The sequence below is a fragment of the Chiroxiphia lanceolata genome, chromosome 3, assembly GCF_009829145.1.
Source record: "Chiroxiphia lanceolata isolate bChiLan1 chromosome 3, bChiLan1.pri, whole genome shotgun sequence".
Classification (NCBI taxonomy): domain Eukaryota; kingdom Metazoa; phylum Chordata; class Aves; order Passeriformes; family Pipridae; genus Chiroxiphia; species Chiroxiphia lanceolata.
The window spans coordinates 38,380,290-38,405,031 of record NC_045639.1 but is presented as its reverse complement, the minus strand read 5'-3'; the positions used below and the strand labels follow the sequence as shown (position 1 = coordinate 38,405,031).

Sequence of the window (24,742 nt, the reverse complement as noted above, 5' to 3'; positions counted from 1 at the left end):
CTCCCTTGATTCTGAAAAGTGCCAACAAATGGTAGTTTTCTTATGTATCTATTTATTCTGGATATCTACTGCCTTGATTATCTCTTAAACATCAGGACTAAAGAAAAAAGTGATTTACAAGACCTTCTTAAAACATAATTATAGGAAGTGACACCTGATTTTTTCAAAGGCAGGTAGTAAAAATACTATTGTTATGGTCCTCCCTGAGAGATGAATTTTCTGCAGCACTCATGGTACATCTGTGCGCACGGTGTTCTGCCAAGTGAAAATAATTGAATTAACCTTGAATAAGCAGTCTAGTCATGTCAGATGTGTGTTCTGCTCAAGTTAAATGCTGCTTCTCAGCAGTGTTAATTGAAGTGTTGTACTAGTATTAACTGCCTTGTGCACATTAGTGACCTTGCACTTTTGATTCAGCACAGTTTCAGTGAATTTAGACCTTTGGATGTCTATACAGTTCAGGTTATTTTCTAGTTACCATTCTGTGAGAAATAATTAAGCATTCAAAATCATGTTCTCTGAATTTTTATTATCATTAAGAGCATGCACATGTACATGAGCGGGTTTTTGAAAGATGCAACAGTATTGCATGCCTGAAAGTAAAACAAAGAAACGAAAACTCCTTAGTAATTACTCCTTTCCTGTTTTCCTTCTTTTGTGTTTCTTACTATCTACTTTAAATTCTGCTTTAAAATATATCTTTTTGACCAGTATAAGAAACAGCTGAGGGGCTGTGAGTCAAATGAGATTTCTTCATCTGATGGCCATAAAAAGTCAAATATATATTTCTACATACTACATCTTCTAGGAAATGTGTTATTATATATTTGACTGGATAAAGCTACAATATTTTTGACATTATATGGAATTTTTAGTATATTGTGGGGATTTATCACCTGGAACCTGAGCAGAGACCAAAGACTAAACTCATCCTTCTCAAGAAGATCTACAGCACTGTTTTCTGTGACTTTAGGCCAACTTCCTTATAAAAATAGGCTAAAGAGTTTTTTTTTTCTTTTTGAGTTCTATATTTGTTTTCATTTTTCAGTAACTTGCTATAGGTGTAAATATTTCTGTATGGATGCAAAATCAATTCTTTCAAGATTCTTACTAGTGATTTAGGTTTAATCAGATTTGCCCATTTGTCCTTTTTTTTTAAAAGAAAGATTACATTTCATTTTAGCCCTTAACATTTAGAAAAGTCACTTGACAGTTCCAGCTGGCAGGATTTTATATGCTGATGCAGCTGAGGACTGACTTACCTGATAATCTGCTGTTAAAGTAGTGAAAAAGATTCCTACTTAATTAAGCCATGTGTTAATGCCATAAAGTGGCATTCTATACATGGTAATTAGCTGCAACTGTTGGCCCCTTACAACTGGTATGTGGTTGAGACAGTGTAGGTTGTCTCGTCGTGCATGGGGGAAATGTGATTAGGTGCCATGACGAACTTCATGTGTTGTGAAATTGCAGGGTCAGAGAATGTTTTTTCTCAGAATTTCCTTCTCTGTCTTGGTCCAAAGTTGTTCAGGAACAGCCTCTTTGGAAGAGCGGAGGAAACCTGCTGATAATTCCTATTACAACATTGTAGTGGGCTAAGGACACTCTCTGAACATGGTGCACAACCATAGGTTATGTGAACTGAAGTTGTTAGCAAAAAAAGATACTTTAGGTATCTTTGATATACTGAAGAGTGAGCAAGAGTCATTTATTCTAGCTTGGCAGCAACTATAAGTAAAAGAGAGACTTAAAGCAAGATAATTATTTTCCTAAAAGTAGTAATCACACCCATGCTCATACCAAAGAATCCCTCAACCCGTAAGTTGTCTTGGAGAAACATTGATGACTGTTGTGCTGTGTGTGTAGGGGCCCAACAACAATACTTGGTGTTCATCCTCTGGGAAGATACATGGTAAAGACCCTAATAGCTTAAACCAAGCTATAAAAATGGTGGTAGATCACAAATCTCTTTTTCCAAATGCTGTATTATGAGCACACTAATTTATGGCATATAGCATTATCTAATGGCTCTGCTCATAAATGCAAGTCTTTATTACAGTTTCAGTATCTTCATCATTTTAGACAGTAGCTTCTGCCTCTCTTTGATGCAGCCAGATAATTTGAATTATATCATTAGCAGGAGAAAATGTTTTCATGCCAAAAGCTCGTGCTGATCAGCATCTTTTATATCACCCTTCTACTTTACTGCTGTTCTGCATGACGTTTCTGTATGTATTTCTGCTGAATCTCTCTAACTTTTTACCTTCGTAATGGCTTACCACTCAATTAAGCTAGTTGGCTGAGTATAAAAAGAATGAGCAATGATGGATGGTATCTATACGTAAGTTAAAAATATTTTTTTCATAACACATTAAAGCAGATTCTTAAGTTCATACTAAGAGTAAGGGCAATGTCAATGGGAAGAGCTGTGGAAATTGGGTTGGCTTACACTATGGAATGAAATTATCCCTCTTCAGAGAAGAACAGTTCCTGTAAAGACCACCATTTTTGCAAATTAATGGGGGTTTTTTTGTAATTTATTTCTTTTGGAGGGTGAAAGGAAAATTTTTGAAATACTTTCATTTACTGAAGATGCAAGTATGTATTATTAAAAGGTCTCAAGCTGCTGAAATACTCAACTTAATGAGGAGAAAGTGATGTTAAAGTCAGGCTTGGCATTCCCCAGTGGATGTACTTTAGTAAGCATCACCTTGAGTTCAGTTCTGGTGAAGTTAAATTTAGCTTTAGTGTTGCCTTTGTCACATAGAGCTTCTCCTGATCAATGCAGCAAGAGCTGGGTGAGTGTGGGAGCACCTCTTCAAAATAAAATTTTGATAGAGATAGTTGATCTCTAAAGCTATTCAATGTCAAAAAGTTCTGGTTGGCTTTCTGTTTGTTTTTGTTTGGTTTTGTTTAATATATGGTAATTAATATTTATCAGAGAAATGAAATAGAAGTTCTCTTGTGAAAGGTTCTTCAGTTACTGTGGCATGGTGGATAGCAGGATCTGTGTTATAAGCCCACCTGAGAGACAATTAAGAATCATAAGATGGTGATAAAATTATTTTAATGAGACGAAAAGGAAAAACAGGAAAAAATATTGCTTGTAATGCTTCTATCAATTTGCCTAAAGAAACAGTACTTCTTTATTCCTACATAACTACTTTTAAGAGGCTCTTCTGTGTTTAAAATAACATTTATTTTTAAAGGAATGTTAAGTATTAGACTTTGTAAACATATGGCATGTTTTCCATCTTCTTGATACAGTAAAATACTGCAATAATACTGTTTAGTGTTTAGCCTTTACTGTGCTTGAATTAATATAGCTACTTTGAAAGGCTTGATAATTATCCTTTCTTCCAAATGGCAATTCAGACAAAGATTGTTCATAAATCTTAACGTGTCTGAGTGGTAGAAGGACAGCATTTGTTCATGTGCCAGGAAAATTAGGAATAATTTATTTTCCAAGAATCTACCCTGTATTCATCTAAACCCATTCTTTATGAAATTTAAACTGTAAAGCTTCTAGAAAACCCGTATACCAAAATAAGACAGTCCTTAAAGTGTCAGAGAATGAACAAAGATCATTAAGTCAGAAATATGTTGTGGAGATTTACAGAAGCGTGCTTTGTTCTGGTTAATAAAGTGTTAAGTTGAGCACTAGTTGCAATGTTATCAATTCCATGAAACAGCTATTATAGCAGGTTGACAAAGCTGAAAATATGTAATAAAGTTAAGGAAAAACTTTAGGTTCAAAGGATGGGGCAAACTCATCCACATGCAACTTTGATGTTTGATACTATTTTCTCATGGGAGTGTTCAAAGCCAGTAGCCTTGGGACTGACTTGTTTAAGCCTCACTCTGTCAGCTCTGCTTTTAATTTTTTTCCCCTCAAGGAACAATATTTTGGCTTTGCAAAATAAGTTGGCTTAAAAGAATTGGTATGTTTAAAAACATGTTTAGTAACTAGCAACTTTACTGAGAATCAAGGCCGCTCTAAGGAGCCCAGGTATTTTAGAAATCTGGCTGCTTAGGTGGATTGACCCATAGTAATTTTTAGATGCTGTGCTTCATTGATAGTAGACAGATTCCTTGTTTACATAATTCTATACTGATAAAATCTAGTAACGGGTAGAGAGCTAAAAACTGTCTTTATCCAGGTTATATATGTGAAATTATATTATTTTTATATGAATAAAATAAAAATTGAATTACTAATTATGATTGAGACATGCTTGTGGGCCCCTGCCTTTCCCTGTTCCACAAATACAGTCATGCAGCAGGATCTGTGTAATGGTATTTTCAGTTTTTCTCCTCTGTGCATAGAGCTGGTTATAGTTTAAAGGCAATGCATCTAGCTCTTCTTCAAATGTAACTAAAAGAAAATAAATAATGAAGCTCTAGGTTAACTCTAGGTAAAGAACAAAAAGGACATCTATTTAAAAGAACAAAAGTTTAAAAGAACAAAGTTAAAAGAACAAAAGGGCATCTATTGATGCTTCCATGGTTTTAGCTTTTGTCTTTCAATGAAAAAATAATTTTCTTGTGCTTCAATATTTCACTCCTTTTATCGATCACTGGTTGCATATGCATTAGCGTTTTTCTGATCAGTGATGTGGTTATAATGCAAAGTCCCTGTGGGTCCCTACTTACTGTCTACTTGCTGCATGTTGTTTCATTACCTGGTTTTGACAACCACGAACTGGCTTCTTCTCAGAAGAAATTAAACCAGAAATCCCATTTTAGATACGTACCAGCGGAGTTTCTCCTGATCTCTTTTCTACGCAGGGTGATTACATAAAATCGATTATAAAGTTGTTTGAAATCTTAAATCATTTTTAAGGCAGGTAAAATAGAAAGCATAGAGCCTTGTGCTTCACAATTTCCTTTTTATTCCTCTTGGTAGTTTACTTTTAAATTAATATTTCAGTGCATTATTCTTTTTCCAGTTTGGCAATTTTATCTTTGGGTTCGTACATTTTCTGACTGCTAGGTTTGAGGTAGTGCCTCTATGTCAAAAGCACTTCTAAAAAAAATAAGGTACAGGCAACTTTTAATTTTTAAATTTTTTAATTTTAAAAAATATATCTATAGTTAGTGGGTTGTTTAAAACAATTCTAAAGAAAAATTATTTTTTTTCTACCTGTGATTTTGAAAATTGGAAGTGAAGGTTTCAATTTTTACTGGTTCAGAAACTACACGTGTATTTATTTTTTTATCAGTATTTCATTAGATAGAAGGCATATGTAAGCTTGAAAATTAATTGGTAGGTTGATTGTAGAAGTTAAACTGATAACACAGGCATAAAAGAAATCCTTTAAGAAAATATAACAAGCCTCTTTCATTTGATTTATGAAGGGAATTGAAATATGCTTCAGTATTATCCTTAACACTTATTATATCTAATGGGCAGTTAATGTAAGCTTATTTAAGAAAGTGCAGGGAAGAAACAAAAGGGTTAGGCTACCGTTAAGGGAGAATGTGAATGTCAAGCAAGGTGGATCAGAAATGAATCAGCAATTTGCCATTTAAAGTCAGATGGCTGATGTGATCTACCTCTTGGAGCTGCTGCTTGATGTTGTAAGGAATTATTGCTAGTGCTTGTTGAAAACCAAAAATACTGCTTTTAGGAAAGCACTTTCAAAACTATGGTTTTGTTCCAACAAGGCAATAGAAAATGAAAAGTCTCCATTTTGGCTTGATAAAAGACTAGAAGGATGCACTTATTCGTTTCTTCTCCTCCCTTTCATCTGTGCAGTGAGGTTGCGAGGTGCTGGTTGGGATGCCCAGATTCAGTGAAGTCCTTTTTCTGGGCTTGGTGTGGCAGCTCACTCACTTCCCTGTTTTGCAAGTCTGTGTCCTTGATCTTTTGAGAAACATTTTTCATGGAAATATGAACACAGGGATGCTTTCCAGTGAAGAATGTAAGAGTTCAAAAATTCCTCTTAGTCTTAGTGTATTGTCATGTGCTTCCTGTCCCAGACTGTGTTATGTTGGTGTGGTTAATTGTGGCTTACATGAACTGCAGATTTCAGAGTCTTCTCAAAGTTCCTAACAGAAAAATGTGACCATCAGGAAGTGAAAATGTTGTTATAAAGATGATTTTTCTGGGAATTACTGGATATGTTTGCTTGTTTGTTTGTTTGTTTTTTCTTTTGTTTTGGGTTTTTGTTTATTTTGGACTTATACCTCCTTTCATCTTCTCTTCTATCGCTTGCTGCACTTTGGACAGAAGAAGCAGTTAGAAACCTTCCACAGTTACCAAACCTGAAGTGGGCACGGCTTTGACATGTTTGACAGACTGAGCTGGTCTGGTAGTATAAACCAAGCAAATGCAAGTGCATTTTGAGATGATGTGCATATCTAACATGAAGTCAAGCAAAAGTAAAATAAAACCAGATTTTCCAAATAGATTGAAACTGTGTGTTTGACAGGCAATGTTATATATAAAGAAATAGGTTAGTTTGTTTGAGGAGGAGATGGCGAACATCCATACCATTTCTTTAGAAAAGACATCTGATGTAAGGGTCACCTTGTCATCAGAGCAGGTGATGCAGCAGCACTTGGTGCATGTGTTATGCTTCAGTTGCTGTAAACTGACAGTGAAATGTCACTGTCAAGAAGTGGTTCAAGTTCCAACCTGTCTGCTCTCTGTTGAGTGGCGGAATTTTCTAGCACATGACTAAGTCTTTGGGCAATGGCTAATTTAATCACCTTTGCTTTTAGGGCTTTTACCTGTTGTGGCTTATGTCAGGAGGGAAACAGCAACCTTTATTTCATTCAATAAGCATTGTGTGCTTGTCTCTCTTTCCTTTGCTAATATTTTTAAGCTATCTTTGCTTATGTCTCTAAGACCGATATCTTCTCTGGATTAATTGTAATTGGCTGCTTTTTGTCTGCAGCTTGTTAGTTCTGTTTTTCACGTTATAGACATGGTATCAGTGTGCTTTACTAAATATATTTCATGGCAATGTCCCATCTGTATGGCCAGGGACCAGCTGTCCAGGGGCACCATGTGGCTATTACTAAAGCAGTCCACTGCTCAGGCTTCTTATGTGGCTTCTTATGCTCCCCTCATCAGGTGGTGTCTCCACTTTTCCTTCAAAGTAGACCTACTGTGAGTATTTTTTAATAGCACAGACATAGCCTTATGCTGTAGGACCTGGGAGAAGTTGTTAGCTTTTGGGTCCATGCATTACTCTAGCCGCATCCTCTCTCTTTGTGCACCTCTCTTTCTCTTTTTTGTAGTTGATCAGGCCTAAAGGCAAGGACAAAGCTTTCTGAGCAGTCCCCTATCGGGAAGGGGGGGGGGGGGGGGCAGGTATAATGATGGGGATGCTTTGCAGATCTGGCATGACCAAGACTGGCAGGGCTTCCTGGGTGGCCATGGGTTGGTACTCATCCTGAGGAAGACACTACAAAACAAATGATCCTTCTTCGGATGTTTTTTTTGGTGCTGGGTGCCTTACCATTGCCTGCAGCAGGGGCACACCCCACAACCTGCTGCTGCAGTACCACAGTGCATATTCCCAAGGGCCAATGCAAGCCTGGAATGAAATGCATGTTGAAGATCCAAGGTAAGCTCTTGCCTGTGGGGAGAGAATGTATCTTGTGCACTTACCTGAAGACTTGGTTTGGGCATGGGTGACAGGTAGGGTTTTGCTCTCCTATCAAACCTGCCACTAATAATAGTCCTGTTACGCTCTTAACATATACCACTGTCCTTCTGAATCAAAACCTAAATGTACCAATTCTGAGCAGTACAGTAACAGTATCATAGTGATTCTGAGGGGTTCTGCTTTATGTGCAAGCTGCACAGTGTATTTTGACAGTGTTCTTTATTTAGTCTTGTGATTGATTACTCCATGCCTCAGTGACATGTACAGTGACAAAAAAATACAAAGCATGGAAGAATTTAAAAAAAGGGTTGCTGTAGTCCAGGTGATAGGCACCGTGGTGAGAAAAAAAGCTCTTTGCATCCCTACCTCTGCCACAAGTTGGTAAGGTGTTTTCAAGGAAGTTATTTAGTATCTGTTCCCCATTCCCTGCCTGAGATTCACTCCTGAAGATTTACAGAAAGTACAGTGTAATTTATGGGTCTCTTCTAAAGATAACCCTGCTTTCCAACTTCAGGCTATAACTTACAGGGAGCAAATAATTTCTGTTGTATGTGAGATTGACAGTGTCTCATTATTGAATGGTTAGAGGTTCAAAGAACAAGTTTTGGTGATTGTAGTGTAATTTGATTTATGCCTTTCAGTACAGTAATAGATATGAAATGCAGCTTAAAATACTGAAAGCATCATCTGTTCTCCTGTGCTTGTAAGACAGAACAACTTGTGTTGTGTACTGCCAATAACTGCACATCAAACATTATTGGTATGTGGAATTTGTTGCATATGAGAAACACCCTTAGATTTTTATTTTCCTTTGATAGTTGGGAGTCATTCTTCTTTTTTAATAAGCATTTTTAAAAAATAGTTCTGGAATGTCAGGTCACTTCTACTGGCACAAATCTGGAGGAATATACATGCCTTGGAACACCTCTCTGCCATGGTGGGCAGAGACACAGATTCACTGAAGAAGAAAACATTGTTTTTGATTGCAAAATAAGTACTTTACTCTCAGTTTTAGTCTTTGAATTCTTGACTGTGACTTCATCTCCTCCAATATAAATCACCGTAGTTATGCAAAGGCATAACTTTGCATGGAGCAGTGCAGTTTTATATTTTCTTGACTTTCTGTTCCTGGAGCTGAGGTCTCTTCCCTCTGAATTTCTGGCAAAAACATGGAAAGTTAAAGATGATTGTATTTATATGTAAATGCTTCCTGTAGCTCTAACAGACATTTATATTTCCGAGATAAAAGTATTGGTTACCTTCACCCCCTTCCTTTACCCATCCTTTTTTGGTTTGTTTCCTTCATCATTTCTACTATCCTAAACTAAGTTTATTCCAGTTGGACATTAAAGTAATAAAGCAGAAATGAATCATCCATGCATCTGATGAGATAGACATCTTAACATGAAGTTTTATTTTAATTGCCTTTTATGGAACACAAGGGAATTCTGAATAGCCAAATGAGCTTTCTGTAGATATCTGTGATTAGTAAAACTGGCCATTCCCAGAAAATGACAAACCACAGAAAACTTGCATTTTGACAATAGAAAAAGGAAAATGATAGAAATTAATTCTCATTTTTCATGTTATTTGACTACATACCAAAGCATTTTAAGTGTTTCAGAATTGCTCAACACGTTTACAGCAGGAAGCAATAATAAACATTTAAAAATATTAATTTAAATTTTTATCTTTTTCAGAAGCAAAAATACACATTTAAAAAATGGGAATCCCTTTTGGGAAACCTGATTAATTTGAATGTAGGTGCAACTTGATTAAACTAGGCTCTTGATATAATTTCTATAACCTGAATCCTCTTCAAAGGTGGAGTGTAAAGTGGTAAAGAGACTTTCTCAAGGCCTTGCAGGAACAGTATGTTGAAACAAGGACTGGATCATCTTCCTGGTGAAAGTCAGGCTGATACCATAATTACAACAGCATCTGCTGAAACTGCTGTCTTTGAAAGCAGATCTCTTCCTGACACTCTCCCAGTATAAACAGATGACTCCAAGGACGTGGCATGTCCAGATTTAATTTAGGTATCTCTAGCCAAGCAATGAACTGAAAAACGATTAAGTTACCTGTGAGATGTTAGCAGATTTCACAGAAAATTGTACAGCTATGGCTGTACAGCTGGCATGAGCTTAAGGGAAATTTTGCCTTTTACTTCTTCATAAGGAAAAATTGTCCTTTAAAATAATTATTTTCTCACATGACATTGAAAGTGGCTTTGTATGTGGATTCCTGGTAGGTCCTTTTCATGCCTTAAAATCAAAGTTTAAAGGATTTTATAGACCCTCTGATTCTTTGCCTTTAGGAAGCACAGATTACATTTTTTTTAATTCTCGATATATGGATATGTACAACTGCGTTTTTTTGTCCAGTCATAACTTCATAAAGTTTTTTATGATATGCACGGTCATTTAAATACTTTTATCTGGAAGTCCAGAATAGTTGTAATAGTTGAAGAAAGACATTCTAGACTTCAGAAAGTATAGACTTAGAGTGGGTCCAGAGGAGGGCAGTGAAGATCATGAAAGGGGCTGGAGCACCTCTCCTGTGGGGAAGGACTGAGAGAGTTGGGGTTCTTCTGCCTGGAGATGAGGAGGCTCCAGGAAGACCTTCTTGTGACCTTTCAGTACTTAGAGTACAAGAAAAGTGGAGAGGGACTTTTTAGCAGGGCCTGTAGCGATAGGACAAGGGGTAATGATTTTAAACTGGAAGGGGGTCAATTTAGATTAGATATAAGGAAAAGATTTATTTTTTTTTTTTGATGATGAAGGTGGTGAAACACTGGAACAGGTTTCCCAGAGAGGTAGTGAATGCGCTATCCCTGAAAACATTCAAGATCAGGTTGTATGGGGCTCTCAGCAACCTGGTCTAGTTGAATATGTCCCTGCTCATTGTAGGGAGGTTGGACTCAATGACCTCTAAAGGTCCCTTCCATCCCAAAGTATTCTATGGTTGTCTTTTAGGCAAGAAAGATTTTAAAAGCTCTACAATGGAGAACATATGACATTGTTCATTCAGGCCCAAAAATATAGAGCAACTCTCAATATTGAGCTGAAAATATGTCTGAGAAACAGACTCTCTTAAGAAGACACTATTCTTTCTGTCTGGAACCATGTATTACATTTATTTCTTTTCTCTCTGACCCTTTTCTTTACCCTTTTCCATGTGTGACATCCATGTGCACCCGCTCCTGCTTTCTGTCTGCCTGTGTTCTCTTCAGAGCCAGCATTTCAGAGAAAAGAAATATACAAACCATTTATTCATTCATTCATCCCTTTCCTGCCTCTTCATTGTTCGCAAAACGAGCAGGAAGCTATTTGTGCCTGGTGACTCACCATCAGATTTTACGAGGGGATTATGCTGAACCTCACTGATTCACACACTCTTGGCTTTGTTGGAGGTCAATGTCTTGGCAACATTCCCCTGTAAATATCATACAAGTACCGAGCTGTTGATCTCGAGAGCTTTAAGTTGTTTCTGCCTTTCCTGGTAGTGGCTGTGCTTCCTGTTCGCAACAGTTGCCAACAGGGGGACAAGGCGACAAATTCTGTCTCTTTATTGAATAGAGAAATTTAACATTCAGTTGGTGTGTAGGTACCTCCTTAGCAGCAGCCACTTCCCCTCCCTTCCATACTGGAGCGTGCACTGATTTCTACTTTCCTTAATTCAAAGAGCTGTCCTGATGAACATTTAAAATCTGATGATATATTGTTCATGGCCTTTCCCTATGTAATTTTCCTCCCCTCTTACCACAAGAATGCTTCCTGCCCCTTTGTATCTGTCCTTGCTCTATATCTTGCCATTCTTCAGGGTGCTAATCTTTAAGGTCTTTTAGCTTAAGGAAGTGTCAACTCTTTGAAACCAGGGAGATTCCCGTGAATTTAAGAGTTAGGCAGCAGAATTCCCGCTGGGAATTTGGTATTTACTTGTTCATATTTCTCTAACACTTTCTGCATATTTATGGGCGCACACACGATGCAGCTGTATTAAGATGTGTATTCAGTGGCATTTGGGAAGGTCCAAGAGGCAGTCCAGCAAGCAGTAACACAACTGTGTCATTACCTTTGTTTTCCTGAACCCTGCCAATGGCATATTACTTAATTTCTTGCAGAATAAGCCACTATACAGATTGTACACAAGACCTTGAAAAGGTCGATTGAAGGCTTACCAATAGTGAAAACCAACAAATAGAGACAGGTTTTAAGGTATCCTTCTTTGTGTTGTTGTAGTTTTCTGATTTTTAAAAAGTTAATTTGCTCTAAGAACCTTGGAATATTAAGGTAGAAGAAAGAGACAAAAGAAACTTTCCAGACGTGAATACAAGTTTTTACCATCTGACACCCCCAGTCAGTCCTACTCATTCCCCTGTGTTTCTCTGCTCCTGCAGGACATTTGCTTGAGCCCTTCTGTGTCTACTGGCACACTCAGTTTTGCGTAGAGCTCAGTGTAGACTCAGATCTTAATCTTTCTCAATATCTAATATCCAGTCAATAAAATCTCTATGCATAGGAAAATAGTAACAAATAGACCATTCTTCTTCACGGCAATGGGATTGTCCCTTTGTGACGTGTTTTCTTACAGAATAAAAATGTGATTTCTAAGCTCTATTGCATGCCTTTCTCACATTATAGTAATTTACCCATTACTAGAATATTGCTCTTACCTTTTGCTGCTAAAACATAATCTTTTTCTGCCTAATATAGGGATGTTCAATTAGATCTGGAATCTGAAACAGTTAATTCCATAAGTAAAAAAAAAAAGCTTTATTTGTTGTTAATTTATTTTCTGTCTTATGCCGTTTACATTTTTCTATCATCCTCACTCTGGTTGGACTCGATTCAGAAACGACAGTGCTGTAACAGGTCAGCAGATGGAATGACTGCAAGGCAAAGCAGATTAAGACTGAGTATTTCTTGCCCATTTTTTCTAGGCATTCTTTCCTTACTGCTGTCTGTTTCCACTCTGTGTTCATTCTGACACTTGTGGAAACCTCACAACTCAGAGACTAGAGTTTTCACTGAGATCTGAGGGAAAAAAACCAAACCACTTTGTATTGAGGATGTTTTTTCATTTTGTATTGCTGTGATGTTATTATAGCTGATGTTACAAAAATTAACTGACATAAGAAGTTCTCATTCAGGTGAACATTGGAGAGCATCTGAGTTGCAAGGTTTGCTGATGGTGTAAACTTATTTGGGATTGTGAGGGAAACTGAAAGAATTGCAAAGAGATTTTAGGAGATGGAGGTAATACCATACAGAGAAGCCACCACCACATGTGGCTCCATGATTGTGTCAAATGTCTGGAGGTGGGGAAATAGGTGGGGTATACTTGGGAATCACTTATGTTACTGCCTGGGCACATTTACTTTTGGCCACTGCTGGAAGTGACAGTCTGAGCTCACTGGATTCCTTTCAGAGGCAGTGCAGTCCTCTTATGTTCCTATAAGCTTCTGAAAAGGCAGAGTGTTTAAGAAGCCAGTAAAGCTGTTTCAAACAGGACAAAGAACTAAGCAAAGGTAAAACATGAAAGAAAAGAAAAACAAATAAGCCACCCATGCATAAATTGTACTTGGGAAGAAGCAACTATAATATGGACAATTTATGGATATATTTCTTATTAGGAAGTCTTCAGCTGTCTCACTTTGATGGCTTACACTCTGATTTATAAAGAAAGATGGTAGCCTCTTTGTGAGAAATGTTTTCAGGTCACAGGGCAGAAAAATCTTTTGTTTGGCTGCATGTACAAAGTGAACTTCAGCACAAATTCCACAAGATGAGATTAAAATCATACATTTACAATTGCTATCTATTAGAAACCTTTGGAGAAACAAACTCTGTTACAAAAATGATTTGTTTTTCCTGGAAAGAGATGGTCATTAATGTTTGGCTTATCATGGTCACTAAACTATAAACACAGTTCCCTGTCACTAGAGTATCTGAGGAATTGCTGGTAGATAGTATTGATCTTTATTGATCTTATTGAAATATGTTGAAATGCAATTCCACATAGGTAATCATTAGTTCTCCTTTTGTCCCCGAGATATCTTGCATGTAGAAGCCAGTCTTAGAGGTAACCCTGCGGTTGTTATGGTTTTAGCATGTACTTCAGTTTGTTCAGGATTGTTGAATGTCTCATTGTTTTCATTAATTCATAGGTGTTTTGCTTTAAAAGCAAATAATTTTTTTTGAAAGGATTGCGCAGCCGTAAGCTCCTCTGTCTCTGTGTGTAATTGGTACCTTGTTTGATGTAGTTATTGGTGACAAGAAATCTACCATCTCTAATTAGGCTTTTTCTTATACAGAAGACTCCTTGTGGTTTTTTGGTAGTTACAGCTAATTTATCCCTTCTGAGGCGGCAGTTGTATCACTTGGACTCATTTTACTCTGTTTATCCCTCATATACTTTCGTCTGCCTCATTTTGAACCACAGATTTTTAAACTAAAAGCTGTCTACTAAAGTCATGATCACCACCAGTAAAGAGTATTAACCCTGCCCTTAAATTTATTTTACTATAATGAAATCTACCTTTCCTCTCACATTTACAGTTTAAGCCAACAGAATTTGGATGGCGAAAACATAAGATCTGAACTCAGTCAGTTCTGTCGTTTTCTTCCATCTAGGCATTGCACATTTTGGTTGAAAGCTTGATAAGCTTTAATGTGATATTTCTATTATTTTTCATGTCTGAAATGTGCTATGGAACTTGAATTTTGATACCATAGTAATGAATATTCTGTGAGTACCTAAAAGATTTATAGGAATTTCATATGTATCTTTCTTCTTACTTGCACTGGGGCATAGGGTTAAATTTGATGCTCTTCTTCTATACAATGTTATTTTTGCATTATTGATCTACTATATGGAATGCTGTAATCATATTTGAAGTCTTGATTTCCAGCAGTTTATGTGACTTTTTTTTGAATCAAACTGCAAAATAAATGGACACAAAGTACAACAGGCTTTATGTGAAGAATGTCTAGAAAGAGCATTATCCTTTTATTAAAAACAACAGCGGTAGCAAAATACTGATGCAAATGAAACACTTAAGACAACTTTAGTAATCAGGGCTTTTTAAACAGGGACTCCATGCTTTTTTAAAGACAAAACTAACAAAACATAAATCTAATTAAAAAACATGTCCCCTCATCCTCCATTATACCTTACGCTTTGGAAAAAAACCTCACCAACTTTTTTTAGTGTGTTCAAAACTCAGACTACTTTTTGAAAATCCTTTAATACTTTTAAAAAAAAATCTTTGAACTGATAAAACAATACGGTTAATCATCTTCTATGTGAAAAGGATGTCTTTTAAGAAATAAAAAAAAAGTAATTTCAAGGTTTCCGTAAAGTTGCAAGTTGTAGAACTCCACATGCTCTACAATGTGCCTGAATGAAATTGAAATCTCTTTTTATATGTAATCTGATTTAAAAAAATAAAAGAGAGACAATAAATAGATTGTAATTGTTAAATGAAATAAATTATACAGTTTCTAGTATTTTACCCAGGTAAAACAGTCGTAGCTACTTTTCTTTTCCTTATCACCAGTTTGATATTGAGGTGCGATACAGGATCACAATTTTTTTCCCTTGTACGTTTTTTAAGTACACAATTATCCTGTTATTTTGTATAAAACACAGTTATGAAGTTGCATGGTTCTGTGGGTAGTATGAGATAATGATCATGAGTAATAAGGCATAAATTGTGACCAAAGAAGAGCAATGTGCTTTAATGAAAGCATCTTTGTTGATGTTGTATTGAATTATTCTGGGGGGTCTTATTATGGGATTTTGAAGTAGAAAAAAATGGTAACCTGCCTTTTAAGCATTTACCAGCCTTGAAAACATTCTTCTCTCTGATAAGTTAACTGTTAAGTGACAGCAAGTGTTGGATGTTTCTGCTCTCCTCCTTTAACAGTTGCCTATTTCAGAGGTCGGAGGGGAAAAGTAGGTTAGTGTTGGTGAATACTTTTAACAGTACATAACAGTGCTTATCATTCAAACACGGTGGTGAAAGTTTTCTTCACATGCTGCTTGATCTCCTTAGTGCAAGTGGAAACTTGACAGCCTGTCCATAGTAGAAGGAGCGAGGCTTTGCTGCTGTGCTCACAGTGGTGTTTCAGAGCAGGGGGGCCACGTGCTGAACTCTTCAAATCTGGTTACTAGGCAAGGAAATAAAGTCAGTTTTTGGGCTGGATGTTCTGGAGTTTCCTCAGAGTATAATTGCGCAATTACTAAAGCTTTCTTTCTGGGTCTTTAAAAGCAGAAAAAGTCCATTGGCATAGAAGCCTATAGTCCAATTGGCTGAATTAGCAAAGTTATATCCACTGAGAAGAGCGATTGAGGAGCTGTTTCATTTTTACTGTACAAATACTGCTGTCTCTTGTGCGCAAGCATTTGTACCTCTTCCATCTACAGAAATGGTACAGGATAAAGAGTAGTTTCAGGGGAAGGTGTTCTACTGGAGTCTATCAAGGCTGAGAACTATGATTTCTCTTTCCATTTGTGTTTCTAATTTCTATTCTAATGGAACAAAACAAAAGTGATATGTTTCTTCTGCCTAAAGTTGCTGAAGTGTTTATCCGTCCATATTATAGCATGTTCTTATTTGCCTTTTGGAAGCTTTTTTAATATCTGAAGGTTAGCCTTTAGGTCATAGCTTTTATAAGTTTAGCATAAGCCTTTAATCTCTCTTAAATGATTTTTGTGTGTAACTTATTCTCATAATTGTTACTAATAAAGCTACCACATACCAGGGAACAGTGTGTTCTTGTAGTATCAGAATTCTTTATCTTATTTGTTTAGACCATATTAGCAGAAAAAAATATTCCCTGTCTTACCCAAAAAAGACCTTCCTAGACAATATAACAGAGCGAGAGTAATGCAGAAAAAGAATTAAAAGAATATTCAGATTTGGCTAACAACATCTTGATCAGAAAAGCAGTATTTTTTTTAGGGTAAAGGATGCTAATTTTTTCCTTTTTTTCTTTTTTTTTTTTTTTTTATTTTTGGGTACCTGGGGTTAAGATACAATAAGAATTATGCTAAAGCAATAAAAATAAATAGTTTTTTAAACATTGGGTTTTATCACACATATAAAAATTGGTAATGTAACTTGGCCATCTGGGGTTTGTACGATATGTACTTATGCCTTAATAACAGAAGATATCTGCTGAACCAATTTGCTCAGCAGTTTAAAGAGCTGCATTTATTGTGAACTGAGGGATATTCTCTGCTACCTCCAAGCCTTTTGCATGTTTTATGTATTACTAATTATAGCAAAATTACTTGTTCCTTAGTAATTTTGCAGTATGGTATTTTTACAAAAAAAATAAATGTAATAAAAATTTATAAATCTACTTTCTTCTCACCTTTTGTGATTTTCCTCCTACTTTCAGGTTGCTACTTCCAATACAGCTGTTCTAGCAATGAGAATAAAATTTGATGACTGTTTCTCAAGTATTTTTTCATCCCTCAGAGGAAAAAAAGCTCTGACACATGAACCAAGTGGCTCCCTTCCCCAAGAGACAAAGAGTAATTTTCCTCATTCCTGTGTTCTCTGAGTTGAGGTTCTAACCTTCCCTCTCCTCAAAGCTGCCACTCTGAACAGGTTACCTGTGAATTGCTTAGAACATCACAGGCAAGCTTCAGGGTAAAACAACACTTCAGATGTTCAGTAACTGAACATTTGAACATTCATGAACAAAGTAAGTGAGTTACAGTACCAACAATTTCCAACTGCTTTCCAAACAGATTTTGAAGCTTTTTTTGTTTGTTTGTTTGTTTGTTTGTTTTTTTCTACAGTGCTGTCTGCTGCATCCTTTGAGAAGGACTTCTGTGTTTCTGGTCTGAACCTCCAGCTGTAAGATCCCTAGAGGTTTTTGGCTAATGCTTGCCTGTACTCCTGTAGTGTATAAATGCCAACCATGCATTAGCAAAAGGTTGCGCCAATGCACAGAGGAGCTGAGAGTTCAGTACCTGTTTATTAGTCAGCAGAACAGGATATGAAGATGGGGAACATCCTTTACTATTTTGTGTGTTTCTGAAAAAACAAAAAAACAGGAAAGTTTGTTTTGCCAGTAATCCTTAAATCTTTCAATTTTCTTAGGATTGTAGAATGACTTAGGTTGGAAGGGACCTTAAGGATCACCTAGTTCCAATCGCCTGCCATGGGCAGGGACACCTTCCACTAGTCCACATTGCTCTAAGCTGCATTCAACCTGGCCTTGAAGACAACCATAGCTTCTCTGGACAGCCTGTTCCAGTGCCTCACCACTCTCATAGTGAAGAATTTCTTCCTACTGTCTAATCTACACCTACTCTCTTTCTGTTTGAAGTCATTCTCCCTTGTTCTGTCACTACATGCCCTTGTAAAAAGTCTCTTTCCCTCTTCCTTTAAGCCTCCCTTCAGGTACTGAAAGGCCACAATTAGGTCACCCCAAAGCCTTCTCTTTTCCAGGTGGAACAGTCGCAGTTCTCTCAGACTTTCCTTGTAGGAGAGGTGCTCCATCCCTCTAATCAACTTGGTGATCTTCCTCTGAACTTACTCCAACAGGTTGGTGCCCTTGCTGTCCTGGGGCCCCCAGAACTGGATCCAGCACTCCAGGCGGGGTCTCATGAGAACAGAACAGAGCGGGAGAATCACCTCCCTTGACCCACTGACTATGCTACTTTTGATACAGCCCAGGATATGGTTGCAAGTGCACATTGCCAGCTCGTGTCCAATTTTGCAACAACCCACTTTCTCACAGTCTATACTGATTTTTCTTCAGTTTAGATGGATGATGCAGATGAATTGTTTTCCATTCTGAAGTGGAGATTGGTGGTTGATTGGGGTTTTTTTCCCTTCACATTGTATTTTTAGGGGGATTGGGGCAGAGAGGAGTAGTCAGCATTTCACACCTGCATCTGTAGAAGAAAGCATTGAGCAAGATCTGGGGCCCTAGAGGGAGTCTTAGGGCAACCGAGTACATGACTGTAAGGGAATCACAACTGATGAACACTAGACAAACATGTTACATCAAAAGTTACCAGGTGAAGACAACTAATGCAACTAATATGAAGGCCATTAAAGGAAAGACAGTTAAATAGTTATAAGGTCATGACTGACATCAGTCTGTGCACTGCATAATGGTCAATTACTGACTGCTTAAATCACCTTATATAGTGAGACTTCTTTCTGTAATCCAAAGACGGAAATGACTGCTTCCCCCCCATCTTAAGTTTTATCTTTGCTTTCAAGAAACCAGGATTGTTTCCATATTTTATAATGCCAAGTAGCACATATAGTGCACATACTACACCAAATTTGGTGTCCTTCATACCACTGTAGAGTAGGATGAATGACCTTTCTGAAGAAGTTAAAATCCGTCTGTCAACCCTTCACTTCTGAGCTCAAATCCACGTTTCTGGTGTTGGCATGCATTAAAGGGGAGGTGCCACAAAGCTGTTGAAACCTGATTTTTCCTAGGGAGCTTTAATTACAAGATAGTAAAGGTAGTATTTCAACCTACCTTTTTTTTTTTTATGAACTGTTTTTGCTAAATGCTAGAATATGTGCTCAAGCCATCAATTCTGACTTTATTCTTTGTCTTCCTACTTTATTCATATCTTGCACCAGCCAAAGGTACTGAAATACCTATGGAAAAACTGCTGCTTTAGGTGTTATGTAGCACAACAGGCTGATCGAAAACTTCTTTAGTTCTTCCAAATATTATTTGGTTCATACAATATGAGGATACAAATACTTGCTTTGCCAAGCAATATCAGTGACTGCTCACAAAATTTAGATGTGTTGAGAAGCAATATTTTTACCTAAGACACCTCCTTTCTGTTGCTGATATGGCAAAAATATTCTGGTGGGTTAGCCATTTTCTACAAGGTGGAAAAGACATATAAAGCTATTCCTCTAGTGTAAAAAGAAGGAATAAGTAGTTGACAGGGACAGAGCACAGTTGTTTCTCACACCTTTTTAAAAATTACACTCAGATGATATTAAGTGTACAGTTTATTACCATGCATATAAGAAGTGATATTCAGAACCTGTTGGTATAAACTGATGTAATGATGCTGCTGTTCTGTTCCCTTACAGTAGCAAAACAAGTATTTTTCCTCACAAAGAGCTTAAAAAACCATGCAGATAAATATCAAGATATCATTGTGAAGCTTCAGGCAGATCTGAAGTAAATAGCCTAAATAAGGACCATGGTTTGCATGGGAAATTTAAAGCAAAATGTTTGTCCAAATACTTCTAAAAAATACTCAACAGAAATGATAGTTACCACTAGTGGAGTCCTACCTAAATTTTTAAACCAAATTGACACTGTTCAGCAGTAATTTGTTACTAGAAATTTTATTTTAAAATAAATTACAATAAAATAATAAATAATTTACTATACATCACAGTGTTGAAGTGTTGAGGCAAACAACCTTAAATTCATTGCAAACCTTGTAATGAGAATGTAGTAAGGTGGGGGATGACAATGGAGAAAAAAACAAAGATAGATGCAAGAGAAATATAAATTATGTTTCATAGTTTTACTTGCTCTACTACAGGTAGAATTCACTGTTCAGAAATCACAAGTAAATAGTCCTTCCTTCCTTCCTTCAAGTGAAAATCTCTTGTTTGGAAAGTTAATATCTACCAATTCGTTGTAAAAATTGCTAATTAGTGTTGCATCTGGATACTTGTATAGCTGCACAGGACGCTCAGGAAATTGCCATTTTTTAGAAAGCTTTTGTGGCAATGACACTGAGACATATGTACAGTCTAAAACTGTCTACACAGTGAAGTGAATTCAGGATAAAATTTTTAGTTCATCTTTGGATAACATCTAAGTCTTTTTGCATTCAACTGACCTTAGAACCTCTGCTCTCGGAGCAGACTGCCCTTTCTGGTGTGGGTGGGTACTAGTGCCAATAACCAGATTTTTTTTTTATTATCTTTTAAATGCATGCTGCTAGATGCATTTTTAATTAACTGTGTTTCAAATGCAGCTTCATTCCACTTTTTTTTTTTTTTACTTTTTTTTTCATTTTTGGAAAATAGCATATTAATGGAAGGTCATGTTCTTTGCCCTCTGAGTAGTAGACTTTTTGTTTTAAGTGCAAGCTGAATTGGTTAAACTTTGAAAATAGGTCAGTGGCTAGGCTAGTAGAGTTTGTTTAAAGACCAAGAAGCACTTTATCAGGACTCATTAGACATTGTGGTTATGAGGTCTCACTGTTAAAACAAACTTGAGAGTTTCAAGCAGTCATATGCTACTCCACAGTTTTAAATGTTGCATATTTATAACATTAAAGAAACTTTGATTAAAACAACAGTAATATAAGTTGCTAGAGGCCAAAAAACTTGGTCATTTTCTATATGATTCAGTTTTGTTCGTTATAAGGGGCCAAATGCATATAGTTTCTCTTGTAAACAACTATTAGATTGTTATTTTTTGGTGTGTTATAATAATCAACTGGCATTTAGCATATTGTTTATGCAAATCTTTTCATGATCAAACCTAATGAGAAGTTTTAATTTAAATAAAGAAAACTGTATAAATAGCAAGCAATTTGAATATAGTCCATGATCTAAAACAAGCTGTCCCTTACTTGTTTTATCATGAAAGCTCTTTAGCACTTGTATGCATTTACACAGTGTGTTGGTCCTGCTTTGCACACAGTGTGTAGCTTCCAGCGCTGTTGGGTTTTTGTTTTCTCTTTGTTATATTGTATCAGATAATAACCATTTGTTTGACTAATTTAAAGAAACAAAAGAGAGTCAAGAATTATACTTACAATTAGAGGTGCAGGTGCAAAAAATAATCTCCTCTGTGATATACTTTTGAGGAATGAAAGTTAAGGAATCCAACATCTAAATATGTAGCCAATGCAAGATATGCATCTTGTTCCAGTGGGGTGCATGCAGAGCAGTAGAGACAGTCTCTCTGGGAATGACTGCATACCACTCTGCCTGTTCAGGTGAGCAGCACTGGGACAGGCTCCTATAACATGACAATAAAGGGTATGCTAGTGACTGCTTAATTTTACCTGTACAAGCCGAGCCATTTGCAGTTATCTATTTGAAAGTAGCCATTCATTATTTGTGAAATACACACAAAATACCTGTGGCTTCTAATTAGTCTTCAGTGCAGGTTGTTTATTAGAAAAGCCCTTTTGCCTTCGTTGAAATGACAGTTTAGATTTCAATAGAGAATAAAGCTTGCAACCTACTTCTGTCAATAATGTTTGCTTCCTTCAAATCAACTTTTCTAATTAGTGACATCAATTGCTAATTCATTTTCCGTCTGGGTGCTTGTATAGCTGCATAGGACACTCAAGAAATCACCTTTTTTTAGAGAGGTTTTTGTGGAGATGGTAGTGACACAAATGTACAGTCTAAAACTGTGTCCATTTTTTTGAGATGTGAATCCAGGATAAAGTTTTTATTTCATCCACAGATACCATCTAAGTCTCTTTGTATTCTACTGACCTTAGAACCTCTGCCCTTGGAGTGGGCTGCCCTTCATGGTGGAGGTGGTAGTAGTGCCGCTCCCTGTACCTGTGCTGGGGCACTGCTGACCTTACGAGGGCTGACTGCAGGGACATGCGGTCCCAATATAATGCTGATGCACAGAGACTGCTGTTTTTTATGTAGCTATATGTGGGGCTTTAATTTCAACTAGATGTTTTGTGTCCAGCAGAGAAGTCACAAACTCTTACTGTCCACATGTGCCACTTAAGTGCTGGTAACAGATCAAGACACTGGCTCCAATGAGCAGATTTTTAGTTGTTTGTATTTCAGATGTTTTGTCACTTCTGTTAATATTTAGTAGCTTCCTTCAAAAGCCTCTCTGTGGTGAACAGTACCTTATTTGGGTTTGTGCGTCCTCAAAAGATATAATGATGTTAGTCCTTGGAAGGTTTATTTTTTATTTCATGTTCTTAAATAATTGAAAACATCAAAGTCTTTTTATGGCTTTTCATTTTGTTGGCAGTCAAAATACCACAGGAAGGCCAAAACTTGTATTGTTTTGGCTCTGCAGACATCATCTTGAAAGATTTGAGCAGAATGTGTAAACATCATTTCCAGCTTTTTACATTGGTCACTAAAGCATTCTCAAATGCAGGTCAGAAATCTAGTCCTGTAAGACAAAGCCCACAATTTTATAATGGAATGATGTTCAGGGGCTTCTGTTGAAATGTTTTAATAACTTTGCAATTCACAGCAGTAAATCAGTTCTCTTGCATTTGAGTCACAGTGATTGATCATGTGTATGTAACTGGTCCACTGACATATAAAAGAATGCATTCACTTTACAGCATCTACCTCCTAGTTAAGACAGTGTAGTTATTTAAACAAAAGTGTAGTTCTTCAGAAATTGTAATGTGACTGCAGCAGTTTCCTTACCAGGCCCTGTTCATTGTGCATATTGATGGCTTTCTACATTCTACAGCTTCTCACACTGCAGAGAAGAATATGCAAAATTTGTGAAAATTTTGGGGAATGTAGTTTTAGAGGAAAGGGGAGCATGTGCTCATACAAAAGACTCCTTGAGTTCTCTCATTAATTTTAAAATTTTTAAAGGAAAAAACTATGAGAGTGGAAAATTGTCTCACAATTTTCTTAAGCATAAGAAAGCACCAAACTTTAAAGGTTTTTTTCCTAGTTTTATTGTTGTTGTTTGGATTTTTTGTTTTGTTTTCAGTTGAGGTTTTATTTAGTCCTTTAATCACCTGGAAGTCCTTCAGTGAGGTCTAAACATATGCAAGGAGTAATTTAGGGGAAAAGCTAATTATCTGATTACCCACCTTACTGTCTTGGCAGGGCCAGGCTAGTGCCCTGTCATAGGTGCAGAGCTGGAAATGATGAATGATGTAACAAATAGATCACTTTATCTAAATAAGTTTTGGAAAGAGCTTATGATAAAGGTCCTGGTTCTTGCAGACTTTGAGGAAAAAAAGAAAAGAGTATGTCCCATAAAAGACACCAGGTAACTGTATGGATTCTCTCCTACATTTTTCCTATTTTATTTGAATTTACTATTGTCTTCAGGAAGCATTAAATTTTAAAAGTTTGTACTGCATAATACATAGACACAGCAAAGCTGTAAACTTGAAATACTGGTTTAAAATACTAACGTATTCATATAAATACTGTCTTCACCAGTAAAATATTTTTTCAAAACAGGTGCATTTTGATGTGTGTTTCAGTAGTAACAGGGGCAGGTTAGGCAGTTTATTTTCTCTCTGTGCCTACTCCTGAGCTGCTTCAACCGTGGTGGAAGTTTCCCATCCCTTTTTGCTTTGAGGAAGCAAAGAAAACCAATCAACCAGACACTAACAACAAAGTATAACCAACACACAAAAACCCCCAGACAAACTCAAACCACCAGAGCCAACAACCCTATATTTGTCAAATTTTCAGTTTGAGCCACTGTTTCAGTTTCAGTTGTAGCACTTCCTGGAAAATTGAAGGAACCATGAAAGAATGGTTCCGTTAAAAAATTCTTTCAAGAAGGCCTACTAAGGATTAATTGGGAGAAAACAAGATTGTTTTCAAAAAGCCAAATAAGTTTTTCAGTGACATATAGCCACTTGGCCTGGAACCCAGCTCTCTTGCTGTTCTGCCCATCAGCAGTGTTTAAAATGCAGCATTTAAAAATGCAGCTTTGGGATCAGATCCTCAAACAAGCTTTGTAGCACTCTGGCCCTCTTGTTTAGTGAAATAGAAACAAGGAATTAATAGGAATAGTTGCTGTTGATGGGGTGGTGGATGTTTCCTGTTCTGCACATGCTCTTAACCCAAGAGCACGTACCTCATGTTAGAAGTGTTGGCTTTGTCAGCTCCCTGCCGATGTGTGTGCCAGGCTGCTGGCCAGACAGACTGCCTGCTCACGTGTGGTGTTCTTCCCCATCATTAACCTCCGTTGTTAATTTTGGCATGTGAATTTTGTGTGTGAAGTCCTGCATCAGTGAAACAAGAAGGAAAATAAAATAGCATTTGAACAATATTGGTTTGAGTAAAATGCCGATGCATAAAGCTGACATCATTAAACAACACTGAATAAAAGATCTGAATCCTGAAGTCAGCTGAAAATCAAAAAATCTTCAAAATAGCTGCA

General features: G+C 36.8%; 1 protein-coding gene across 5 annotated transcripts in view; it reads left to right on the top strand.

Moving 5' to 3' along the window:
* Window positions 1-24,742, top strand: part of CHRM3 (cholinergic receptor muscarinic 3) — a 270,489-nt gene that overhangs the window by 58,111 nt on the left and 187,636 nt on the right. The gene's annotated exons all lie outside the window — the stretch shown is intronic.